At 44.8% G+C, this 13,568-nt stretch overlaps 1 protein-coding gene across 2 annotated transcripts in view; it reads left to right on the top strand.

The window, feature by feature from the left end:
- Positions 1-13,568, top strand: part of IMMP2L (inner mitochondrial membrane peptidase subunit 2) — a 126,503-nt gene that overhangs the window by 26,854 nt on the left and 86,081 nt on the right. The gene's annotated exons all lie outside the window — the stretch shown is intronic.

Raw genomic sequence — 13,568 nt, 5'->3', positions numbered from 1 at the left:
GGCAGCTGAATGGATGGTTGAATTACATAATAGTGACTCCCCTCTCCTAAGAAACTTTGACGGGTTTATGGCAGCCCTGAGAAGATGCTTTGATGACCCTCTCACCGAGCGCTGGGCTAGAATTAACTTTATGACCCTTAGACAGAGCAAAAGGACTGTGCCTGAGTATGTACAGGAATTCCAGGAATTGTCAGCTTATATGAGAGGATGGGCTGAAGAGGCCTTCTTAGATCATTTCGCGGATGGCTTGAACAAAGAAATTTACCAGCACTGTGTGAACAGGAGACTCCCCCGTTGTTTAGAACCTTGGTACAAGGCTGCAGCAGATGTTGAAATTGATTTGGCCAGACTTCATTACAAGGGAGGAGAAGCTGAGGATTCCTCACCTCCCACCAAATTCCCCCTCCCAAAGGTGCAAAAAGGAGGAAGGGGAGGATTCACAGGCAAGCCCAAGCCTTCCATCTGCTTCCGATGTGGGAAGGAGGGACACCGTGCTGTGAATTGCATCCCTACCTGAACCGGGAGGCTCTCACAACAGTCACTCACGCCCTTGTGACCTCAAGACTGGACTACTGCAACGCGCTCTACATGGGGCAGCCCTTGAAGAGTGTTCGGAGACTTCAGCTGGTCCATAATGCAGCTGCGAGAGCGATTGGTACACCCACGTTACACCTATCCTCCGCGAGCTGCACTGGTTGCCCATTGGTCTCCGGATACGCTTCAAGGTGCTAGTCATCACTTATAAACCCCTACATGGTATTGGACCTGGGTACTTGAGAGACCGCCTCCTGCCGATTAGCTCCCAAAGACCCATTAGATCCCACAGATTAGGCCTCCTCCGAATTCCATCTGCCGGCCAATGCCGGCTGTCAACCACCCGGAGGAGGGCCTTCTCTGTGGCTGCTCCGGCCCTCTGGAACGATCTCCCCATGGAGATTCAGACTCTCACCACCCTTCCCCACTCGAATTGGTGCGCTTGTTGAGACCTTTTTAAATTGTTTTGTATTGTTGTTTGTTTCTGTTGCCTTTCCTTTTGTATTGTCCCCTCCCCTTCCCTTCGTTTTGTTAGCTCCCCTGAGTCCCTCGGGAATAGGGCGGCATACAAGTTGAATAAAACCTAAACCTAATTGCCGAGTCAAGATGACGCACACTGCTCTGCCCCCCCCGGAGAGAGAAAAAGCTTGAGAAGCCTCCTAGCAAGAAAAAAGAACCTGTTTTGAGGGGGGAGGAGATTTCTCGATGCTTCGAGCCAGAGGAAGGAGGGAGCAGAAGCCCCAGTTTGTCAGACGACAGTGACTTTGAGCACACGGACCGCTGGGTAAGTTCCCGTTCGGGGCCCATGCTTATCCCAGTTGAACTTAGTGCCCTCTTCTGGCACGCAAGAGAAACTTCTGGCTCTTCTAGACTCTGGTTGCTCACATTGCATTATAAGCCCAGATGTAGTTGAAAAAATGGGGTTGAAACTGAAAACTTTGAAAATCCCAATTGCATTTTGCCAATTAGATGGCTCTATTGCGGGGAGAAGTCCTGCTCATTTTGCTACTGAACCCATCGAAATGTGGTTGGGAACCCATCAAGAGATGATAACTTTTATTGTAGCCCCTTTTATTAGGACTCCCCTGGCTCCGTAAATGGAACCCACGCATTAACTGGAGAGATGGGTGGTTACGAATTCGGTCGGCCACACCCCCTGAGGGGAGGATGGAGGATCCGGAGTCAGATAAAGCTGGCCCCAAACTGGCAGCCAGAGGGCAAGAAAGAATTGAGGGGGAGGAAAGGATCCCGAAGGAATACTGGGACCTGAAAGATGTTTTCAGTGAAAAACCTTCTGATAAGTTGCCCCCTCACAAGCCCACTGATTGCACCATTGATATTCTACCTGGAGTGAAGCTCCCGAAACCCCAAATTTATTCAATGACCCCTAGGGAGATGGACGAAATGAGAAAATTCATTGATAAAAACTTGGAAAGGGGCTTCATTGAACCAATGAGACCCAAAGTAGCAGCCCCAGTGTTATTCAGAGAGAAGAAGGATGGCTCCTTTCGTTTATGTGTTAATTTTAAAAATCTTAACTGCATTTCTGCCCAAAACCTCCACCCTTTACCACTGATGAAGGACATGCTGGCACAACTAGGGAAGGGGAGGATTTTCACTAAATTGGACCTGCGGGAAGCATACTATCGGGTCAGAATTAAGGAGGGGGACGAGTGGAAAACTGCATTCAATTGTCCCCTTGGTTGCTTCCAATTTCGAGTAATGCCGTTTGGCCTCCAGGGGGCGCCAGCGGTCTTCATGCAATTAATTAATAAAGTTTTACATGACCATCTTTACAAAGGAGTGATGGTCTATCTAGATGATATCCTTATTTACACGGAAACACGTGAAGAACGCGTGAAACTTGTTTGCACAGTTCTCAAAAAACTATGTGCAGCAGAACTATATGCCAAATTATCCAAGTGTGAATTTCATCAGGAGAGGGTAAATTACCTGGGCTATCGAATCTCCCACAAAGGGATAGAGATGGACCCGGCAAAGGTTAAAGCTGTCACCGAATGGGAAGCCCCACGGACACGTAAGCAATTGCAGAGGTTTTTGGGGTTTGCTAACTTCTATTGTCAATTTATTCCCTCATTTGCTAAGATCGCTCTACCAATCACTAACCTCCTAAAGTCAAAAGGAGGGACAAAGCCCAAACCTAGCAAACCTTTGAACTGGACTATGGAATGTCAGGCTGCTTTCGAGAAATTGAAGCGCCTGTTTGCAGAGGAACCGGTCCTCAAACACCCAGACATAGACGCACCTTTTGTGGTCCAGGCTGATGCTAGTGATGTGGCGGTGGAGGCAGTACTGCTTCAGGCAAATACACAAGGGAAATTACAACCCTGCGCTTACACCTCTCGTAAGCTAACCGACACTGAGAGACGCTGAGAGACGCTGGGCTATTTGGGAGAAGGAAGCTTTTGCTGTTCGTTTGGGCTTTGATGACCTGGCATCACTTTCTAGAGGGCGCAAAACACCCTTTTGAGGTGTGGACTGACCACAAGAACTTAGAGGCAAACAAATGTGGTGGGCATAACATTTCAATAGGTTCAATTTTACTTTGAAATACATTCCGGGAGGAAAGAATTTTATGGCTGATGCTTTGTCCAGGCTTCCACAGTACAACAGTTCAAAGCTCAGTGTTGTCCAACCTGTCATACTAACGAGAAGTCTGGCTGCTCCTGTTGTCACCAGGAGTCAGACGACCTCTAAGTTAGAGGTCACACAGGACTTTGTCTCTGACCTCAAGGGGGCTCTTACAAATGATGAGTGGTTCCAGCAACATATGAATGAGTGCACCATGAAAGATGGACTGGCTTGGATTGGTGCTAAACTATACGTGCCTACATCCATTAGATCCACGATCCTTCAACGTGCTCATGACTCTCACATGGCCAGACACTTTGGGTTCGTCAAAACCCTGCACCTCGTTAAGAGACAATTTTGGTGGCCTTCATTGAAAAAAGACATTGAATCTTATGTGGCTAGTTGCCCCACTTGTGCCGCTGCAAAATGCCCGCCGGGAAAACCCCAAGGGTTGCTCCAGGCGATAGCCCACCCAGAAGCCCCGTGGAAGGAGATCTCTATGGATTTCATTGTTGAACTTCCGGAGAGTCAGGGAAATACAGTGATCTGGGTTGTCACTGACTTATTCTCAAAGCAGGTTCATTTTATTCCTTGCTCCAAGATCCCATCTGCCAAATCCCTGGCTAAGTTGTTCATCTCACATATCTATCGCTTGCATGGGGTTCCAGACCGCATCATTTCAGATAGGGGTGTCCAGTTCACCTCACTATTTTGGAAAGAATTCCTGAAACTGATTGGCTCCGCCCAGGGCTTGAGCTCCTCCCATCATCCTCAGACTAATGGGGCCTGCAAGAGGACTAACTCTGTGCTGGAACAATATCTTCGTTGTTTCATCAACTACCAGCAAGATAATTGGGTGGAATTGTTGCCTCATGCTGAGGTAGCATACAACAATTCAGTGCACAGTAGCACGGGCTTTACCCCCTTCCGGGTTGTTTATGGACATGATTTTGTGCCCATCCCCGAGATTCCTCATGAGAAACCACAGGTGCCGTCCCTCTCCGAGTGGAGTGATCGCCTTCGAGAGATGTGGCCTTTGACGCACTGGGCGCTGGATGCTACACACCGCGTGCACAAGAAACAGGCGGATAGGGAAAGGTCAAAACCTAATGACTATAAAGTTGGTGATCGTGTTTATTTATCCACTAAGTTTCTTCAGACAACTCAAAAGTCTAAGAAATTGGGTCCCAAATACATTGGCCCATTTCCAATTGTCAAAATCATCAACCCTGTTTCCGTCCGTCTCCAATTACCTAAGCATCTCAACCAGGTTTATCCTGTTTTTCATGTTAATCTCCTGAAACCGGAACATACTTCTCCATTGAGGGCTCCTTTTCCGCCTCCGCCCGCCCCGCCTTTGGTTGAGGGTGAGCAGCATTTTGAAGTCCGGGAAATTTTGGACTCTTGTAAACGGAGAAACCATATTCAGTATCTTGTGGCTTGGAAACATTTTCCCCCTTCTCACACTGAATGGGTTGATAAATCCCATGTGCGAGCTCCTCGTCTGCTCCGCAAATTCTACTCTATCTACCCAGACAAACCCTGACCTCTCTGTAGATTTCCAATTTCCCCCTTCCCCTTTTCTCTTCTATGTCATGTTGTTCGTTTGTTTGTCTGTGTTCTTTCATTTCTGCAGGTGTGACCGTCCTTTTCTGGAGGAGGGCCAGATGTCAGCCTCTGCTTCGCTGCTACTTTTCGGCTGCCATTGAAACAGGGAGGGGGGCATGGTATTTGGGAGGGGAATCATTATGTACTGGAGGATTGTTCTTAGGAGTTATTCTGACCATCTCTCTGCGCATGTGGAAGAAGGGAGTTTCCTGCCAAGGCCAACTGTCCAGCATTCCAATTTGATGATGATTTTTGAAGACATCTCCCACCTGATGGTTGGGTGAATTATGATTGGACTATGAACTGGGGTGCCAAGAGGAGGGGATTGAATCATACATGATATCTATTGCTTTTGCGCCTTTTTACTCAGACTCAGCTTTGCTTCTCATTGTTTGTAATTAGTAAAAGTACACTTAATTCTGAAACATGGAGTTGAGTGGTTTCTTTCTTGATTATTAAACGAAGAGGCACCTGACATTATGCATAGATGTCTTGATATACTTGCATTCAGTCTTACGTGATGCAAATATTCTAATTTATAAACCACCTCTCCAAAAAGATAACTATCACAGTGATAAGCCTAGTCTCTTTCTAATCCCCAGCCAAACTAGTTAAGGAAACACAGAGTTGGTGAGCAGGCAGGTGGGGCTGTCCAGAATCAGCTTTGCCAGATCAGTCAAAGAGCAGCTACTGTAATTGCTGGTCTCTAAAGACTCTTCCACCATCCTCCATATCACCTCGTAGGATGTTCTTGGCTGTGATAATAAAGAATATATTAGTTTCAAGTTAGTTGGGACCAGTGAAACTGGTCTCACTCTGCCTCAGTAGCAAGTTGGCAATGAGATGGACATTATGTTGGGAAAAATGTATGCTTAGCAAATGATTAGTGGGTTATCTTTCTCTGTCAAGCAGGACCATGTAGATAAGTCTTTTGATACAGTGTAGCTGGCTATTAACTAATAAAAACACTTTCTCAAGAATTGGAATCTATATTATATATGAAAGGAGAACATAAAAAAAACAGTTGATGCTTTGGTGTGTTTTTCCATAATCATCTTGCCTCAGTAATCTGTGTCACAATCTACCTTGGTCAATAGACATCTTGCCCTCTCTAAATGAGAGTAACAAGTCCTAATTATTTTAGCTCTGTTTTAGTTAATTGTCAAATAATGCTAGGAAAATGATCACAGCAATTATTTTGCCTGTGTATGTCTCATTGTCAAACTAAATTTTCATTAATATTCATTGAAATTTAATTGAGAATATGATCAAACAGCAAGAGTCAATACTTTCTGTTCTTAACAGCAATTTGTGTAGCTAATGCTAGGCTATAGATGCTTTTGATCATGATTTGTGATAATTCTGCCACAGATAATGGAATAATTATGTTTGTGTAGCACAACATGATTAACATGCAATAATAAATTGAATATATGCTTATTCAGTAGCAAAAAAGTGAAAAATAAATCAAAATGTTGGTTGGTTATTATCAAACTGTGGTATTATTATAATTATAAATTATATTAAATGGCATAACAAATGAAAAACACAACTGACTGCATCCATTTGATGCAGAAATAGTTTATTTTTCTATTTGTTATTGCTAAGTATTCACTACATAACAGTTACTTTTTGCCACTGATTTTGAATGTTGCTTGAAACAAATGTGATTGCAACCCTTGAGCTATATCAGGAGCAGGATTTAAATGTACTTTGCTTCAAAAAACAACCCCAAATGTACAAAATACATGAACAAGTTCTTGCTACACAGTGCCAGCATTAGAACAGAGTGTCAGGGTTCCAAGTAACACCCCCCCACACACACACACACTGAATAAGACTCCAAGGCCAGCAGTTTCTCAAAGTTCCATTTTATTAGAGATGTCATATTGGCACATCTGGGAAAACCCAAATCTGAAAGCACCCAAAGGAAAGTCAAAGTTCCTTCCCCTGCACCCACAAGTCTATCGCATAATCCAATCAATCCACCATCCAAACTGGAGATATTTCCCAGTCACACCTCTCCAGGTACAGGCTGAACATCCTTGACTCCCAGACAAAAGAATGTTAATTTGGCTAGCTATCTCTACCCACTCCATGAAACTCCCCTTCCAGTTTCCCACAGCAGACCTAGGCATTTAATGTGGAGGCCATGAAGATCCAAAGAGAAAGATGGCCTCCAGGGTTGACTGGCTTCCCCCATTTAATAAAAAAGTGTGTCCTGAAACAAAAGGAGCATAGTTAATTCAGTCAGTCTCTAACCACCTCTCCCTCCCCTAGGGGGACCCTTTGGCTTATCAGGGAATTTATCATGGAATTGCTTTACTAGTCTATCTGCTTTCACATCCCAACTCTCAAGACAGGTGGCTTCAGGAAAAGGGTACCCTTTCCAATTTTCTAAATATTGTAATCGACCCCTAGGTAATCTAGAGTCCAAAATCTTCTTAACTTCGTAATGGGCACCACTATTGGCTTGAGTGCGGGTCCTTTCTGTAGCCTCAATCTTGAACTAATAGCAGGCTTTAGCAAGCTGCTGTGAAAGAATGGATGCACTTTCCCTAACATGGGAGGCTAAGCTGAACTGTTACTGGGTTAATTACTTTCACTATCGAAGAATTTAGGTCCTAGCTTTTTGATGTATTTGGTTGATAGGTAAACTCGATCTCCCACACAGAAGGGAGGATAGAGAGATCGATGCTTGTCGGCTTGTTTTTTCTATGTTTCTGCAGCTTCTGCTAGCGGTTCCACCACAAATGCGCGAACGACAAAAGCGCGCCTGACTAAACCGCGGTGACAAAACCGCGCTGACAAAACCGCGTGACGAATGAGCAACGAATGAGCGCTGAAGCGCGCCGACAACAGCGCACCGACAAGCGCGCTGTAACCTAACCCTAAACCTAACCCTAAACCTAACCCTAAACCTAACCCTAAACCTTACCTTAACTTAAATCGCGCTTCTGTCGGCGTGCTGTTGTCGGCGCGCTGTTGTCGGCGCGCTTGTGACATTGCGGTTTTAGCGCCGCGGTTTTGTCGGCACGCTTATGACGTTCGCGCTTTTGTCGGGTCACGTCTGCTAGCACTTTCTTGGTATCTCCTCACCCCCCTTTTAACAACTCCATCCATTTGGCTAGAGTCATGGAGGAGGGTGGCTCTCTCAGCAGTGTGGGCATGGGGACAAAGTCCGTGACCTGAAAGGGGGTTAATTTGATGCTGCTGTGCACAGCATTGTTGTAAGCCACTTCCACAAAAGGTAGAGGTCTACCCAGTTTTCTTGCTGGAAATCCACATAACATCTTATGTATTGCTCTACCATGGTGTTTGCACATTCCGTGGCTGCGTTCATACTCAGATGGAAAGCTGAGCTAAGCCCCTGAGTCGAGCCAATGGATTTCAGGAACTCTCTTAGGAATTTAGCAGTGAACTGGATGCCTCTGTCTGAGATCACCCAGCGGGGCACTCCATGCAGCCAATACATTTGTTTGATGAATATTTTTGCTAGTTTCTTAGCTGAGGGTAGTCCCAAGCAGGCAATGAAGTGGGCTTGCTGAGAAAACAAGTCAATTACAGTCCATATGACTGTATTCCCCCCCCCCCCCCGCTCTCTGAGAGCTTGTTAGAGGAGTCCAGGAGGTTTCCCTGGACTCATCTTCATGGTGGCGGAGGTGGCACAACTCTTTACATATTCCTCTACATCAGTTTTCATCTTTGGCCACCAAAACTGTCTTCGGGCCAGATGGAGGGTTTTTAGGAAACTGAAGTGACCGTCCACTCGCAAGTCATGGCTGCATTGCAAAACTTGTAACCTCAAGCTGGTGGAGACATATAAGCTAGCCCCTCTCTCATGGTTAAAGTGTCCTGGTTCTCATTTAACCATTGGTTGGCCAGGAGTGCAATTTTTACTGCTGCTGTCAGTTCCCCTTTCACAGGGTCTGTTTGGCATTTGGTCTGGCCCCTTGTGCTGCTTGTTGTGAGGTGGGGATGACGGTATGGACGACTTCTTCCCTCTGACAATCATATTGTTTTCTTGACAGCGTGTCAGCTAGCAGATTCCCCCCTCTCCCTGGGATGTACTTTAGCTCAAAGTTAAATTGCCAGAAATACTGAGCCCAATGGACTTGCTTGGGGAAGAGGTTTTGGGCTGTCTAGGGTTTTGAGGTTTTTGTGATCAATCCAGATCTCGAAGGGTACCTTGCTCCCCTCTAAGAAGTGTCTCCAGGAAAGGAGAGCCCAGCAGACTGTGTATGACTCCTTCTCCCATATTGCCCACCTCCTCTCAGTGTCAGTGAGCTTTTTGGATACATACAGGCAAGGCAATAGTCGATCTTGTGGGACCTTCTGGAGAAGCATTGCTGCCACTGCCACGTCACTAGCGTCAGCTTGGACAATGAATTGTCTCAGGGTCAGGGTGCTGGAGGACTCTTCACCGAAGAGTTGCTTTAACTTCTCAACTTCTCGCTTTTTGACAATCCAGTGTCCAGGCCAGCAATTGAGCTGAGCATGGCTTTGTGGAAGCCCCCCCCCCATCTTCAGTAGTTCTGATAGGAGCAGGGGCACTTCTGCGAACACTGGAATGAATTGTTGGTAAAGGTTTGCAAATCACAGGAATCTTTGGAGTTGTTTGCGTGCGTGTGGTGTTGCCAGTCTAGCACTGCTTTCACTTTCCCTGGGTCCATCTCTATTCCCTCGCTTAACACTTGGTAGCCTAGGTAGTCTAGGGAAGCCTTGTGAAACTCACATTTCGAGAGTTTTGCATAGAGCTTAGTGGCTAGGAGTTTCTTCAGCACCTGCCAGACTAACTTGATGTGTTCTTCTAGTGTTTCACTGAATATGAGGATGTTGTACAGGTAAACTAGGATCCCCTTGTACAGGTACTCATGCAGCACTTCATTAATTAGCTGCATGAAGACTGCTGGGGCTTCCTGGAGCCCAAATGGCATGACTTTAAACTGGAAGCTGCCCAGCAGGCAGTTGAATGCAGTCTTTCATTCATCTCCCTCCCTAATCCGCACCCAATAGTAGGCTTCTCTTAGGTCTAGCTTGGTGAACACTTTACCCTTCGCCAGGTAGCTTAGCATCTCCTTCATTAGGGGAAGGGAGGAGGCGTTCTCCATGCACACAGCGTTAATTCCACGGAAATAATTATTTTTCACAGATTTCAATCAATTCCACGGAAATCAAATCTTTTTTTTCTTTGAACAATATGGGGGCTGCCATGTGGGATTTTGCGGGTTGGATGAAATCCCTAGCTATTGGCATTGATGTATTTTCTCAATTTGGTTGTTTCTTCAGGCCTCATGGAGTACATTTTTGGCTTTGACAGCTTGGCTCCCAGTACAAACTCAATCTCACAATCTGTCGGTGAGGGGGACAGAAGTTGCAGTCTTGCTCGCTAAAGGCATCTGCCAAATTCTGGTATTATTTGAGCACCTAGGGAACCCATCTCTGGCGGCTGCTGCACTCTCCAGCTGACTGGGTCTGCCAGGGTGTTTGTTACCTGTTGGCATTTGTCTGGTGGGATTGGCAGCAGTGGCTGAATGCCTATTTTCTGTTTCTGGTAACCATCTTCCTATCTGATGGTCAGGCCCCAATTTGTCCAGCCCCAGTATGATTGATTCAGTTATCTTGGGGGGTAACTATGAATCGAATAACTTCCTGGTGGTGGCCCATTTCCAGTCTAATGAGTTCCGTGACTAATGTGGCTGGGGCTCCACCTATTAATGTCCCATCGACCTGCTCAAAGCGTATGGGGTGCACTAGAGGTTTCGTGCTTCTCCCTAACTGCTGGACAATGGGGAGGCTGATCAGGCACCTGGTGCATCCAGTGTCTTTGATGGCCTCTATGTGGCCTTGGACTCCAGATTCTGGCACTTCTATTGGCCCTTGATGATGAAGGGGCGGATGGCTTCACTTACCATCGGGTCCTCTTCTACACCTACTAGTGCACCTGGAGGGACCTCCAAAGATGGAGTTTCCTCACTCCCAGCTGGGAGGAGAGGAACCTCAAAAGCTTATTAGGCGATTCTCCCCTTATCTGGTGGCTTCCTTGGGATTTTCCTTCTCCAGGATGCTGATGGGGTCTAGAGCTGAAGGACTGGGGCTGGGACCAGGCACTTGGATGCTCAGTGACCATGTTGGCTGCATTGGAAGCACTTAATAGTCATTGGTGGTGCTGGTTGCAGCACTTCAGGCTTTGCAGGGTCTCGGCAACTTAGGGTCCTCTTGGCTGGCTTCTCTGATGGTAGGCGTCCAATGTGGGTGGATCTCTAAATCCATTGCCACAGCCAAATTGTACCTGTCCTGTATATGGTCTGGAACTCACCTAATGCCACAAGTCTGTCTGAGGTCTTGATCCAGGGCCTCTTTGAAGTAGTAGACAAGAAGGGGCTTGGCTAGTCTCTCGGTTTTCTGGTCAGCCTCTGGAATTCCCAGACAAAATCCTTTGTGGGGTGGCCAACTTGTTTTTGGGCTTTGATCTGAGCTTCAGCCTCCTTCCGGTGAGCAATGTCTTCAAACCGGAGCCAGAGTAGCTGCACAAACTCATCAACATCCTCTAGCTCTGGGGCTCCATCATGTAGCTGAGCTATCCAATCTGCTGCATCTCCTTCATTCATGTTGTCTGAAATCACCGAGGCTATGTCTCAATCGGTCTGATATTGGTCTCCAAATCCAGGTGTGGAAATAGGCCAGCTTCTCCGGGGTTCCATCAAACATCACTCTGAACCATGGGGGAGGGACAGTTGGCTGTGCAGGCTGTGGGGCTTGTCCCACTGGTGGGACTGGGGCTGGCATCCACTGATACTGCACCCACCCCCGGCCAGGGTAGAAGGCCCAGCCAAGGGGGGATTTGGTCGGCAGGAGGCATTTTGATGGCCAGCTGGCGAGGGGGGATTATTGGGTCTTGGCATCCCCAACAGTTCTCTCCGCAATCTTTGTTGATTTTCAAATTGTCTGTGAACACTGTTTTTGGAAATAGACTGCCAGTTCCTAGATAGTCTGTTTCAATCTTTGATTAAAAAATGGACTAATAATCAATTTTACAAGTGATTGACTTCCTGCATATTTGCTCTAAATCCTTGACAGAATGCTTGGAGACCTATTTCTTGCTCTCTGCATATCTCCCATTTTTATCTTAATGTTCCAATGTTCCATATAAAATTTTTCACTCTTTTCCCATTGTAGTTGGTATGAATTACAGTCAGCTAACCTCTTCATGGTTGTGATTTGATGCTTAAATCTGATATTGATTTTTTCCCTTAAACAAACACAACTCAACTTTATATTTGGAGGAATGTTTAGTCTTGAAAATTGAAACGTTAATTTCCATATTTTCTGTATAATCTTTTAACCTTATTTTTTAAAGGGGGGGAATCTGTTTTTTTTAACTCTTGTACACTTGATTCTGTTACCCTCTTGTCGTTTCAGTTGTCTTGAACTCTGCAATGTATTAGAAGATGGTTTCCAAATACTTTAATCAAGTATATATATATTTGGACAGCAAAATATTTATCTTTAAATGCAGTGCCAGCATTTCAGAATGTTTGCTAGTCATCAGAATTTTCTTTTTTATCTTATAATCTTACAGGTTGCCTGTTTTGTTCCTTTTGTCTTATTATATCATTTAGTGCAATATATTTAGAGAGAATGTTCCTTAGCAACAGGTGTTTTTAAAAAATTTACATGCTATATATATAAGATAAAGGTTTCCCTGTCAATTGTGTCCAACTCTAGGGCACGATGCTCATCTCTGTTTCTTGGCTGAGGGAGCCAGCATTGTCCGAAAACAATTTCTGTGGTCATGTGGCCAGCATGCTTACCCTGTTGCATGGAGCTCAGATCTCGAACCCGGATTATCAGTTATCCATCTGGCAAGCTTAGCATTTTTAACTAGGGATATCAATTATTTTAGTTCCCAAATAAAGATTAAGCACCAGTCTAAAATCTCTGTATATGTACATAGTACAATTGATCATATTTATGAAATGAATAGGGGAAGTGTTTCAGAATTTGAAGCACAGAATTTCTCTGTGGTTCACAGGGAAGCAGACTTAGCAAGAGCATTTAGACTTACCCTTTTCAGGATTCTGCAGAAAGCTGAACAAATGCTGTTGCTTTTTTAAGGAGTCTGTTTCTTAAAATTAAGATGATTTTAAATTTAAAATCTGTCCCTTTCCCACTCATATTCATGGCTGGTGCTTTTTGGCATTAGAAGCACACTAAATAGGATGTGGTGCTGCTAGAATGGAAGTAAGGTTCCTAAAGCATCCTAAAGTTCTACCTTGATCCATTTTATAGCTTTATGTGTTTTCATTTTTACCTCTTTTTCTTCTTTCTCACTGCTGACTTTATTCAGTTTCATTTGATTCTGAACTGGAGAAATGATCATCTAACCTAAAATTCATTTCCTTCTTATTGTCTTTAACAAAAGACACAGAATTTCCACCCTCTTCCACATATTGGTAGACTGCCAGCAATGTTTTGGATATATTAGAACTTTATGATGCAACCAACCAGGCTGTGAAATTGCTCTCTAAACATTTCAGCTGAGAACAAATCTAACTGAATGCAGTGATTTCATTTTTGGGTAAATATCTATGTAATTAGGAAGCTGTGCAGTTGATTATAATTTTAAGTACATGAAAAGAGTAGTTCATAAATTACTGCATGCCTTTTACATTATAAATTAAATCTCATTCCAAGGACATTATTATTTTTGTTATCTTGTGAAAATTGATTTGCCTTGTCCAGCTGACCAGACAATACAACTTTTCCAAATTTATGTAGGAATATTTAGGATTGCATTTCAACTGCACAATCTAAAACAAGCTTTCAAAAAT

The sequence above is a fragment of the Thamnophis elegans genome, chromosome 7 (genome assembly GCF_009769535.1).
Source record: "Thamnophis elegans isolate rThaEle1 chromosome 7, rThaEle1.pri, whole genome shotgun sequence".
In the NCBI taxonomy this organism is placed as follows: domain Eukaryota; kingdom Metazoa; phylum Chordata; class Lepidosauria; order Squamata; family Colubridae; genus Thamnophis; species Thamnophis elegans.
The sequence above is the reverse complement of the archived record's forward strand: the minus strand, read 5'-3'. Positions and strand labels throughout refer to the sequence as shown.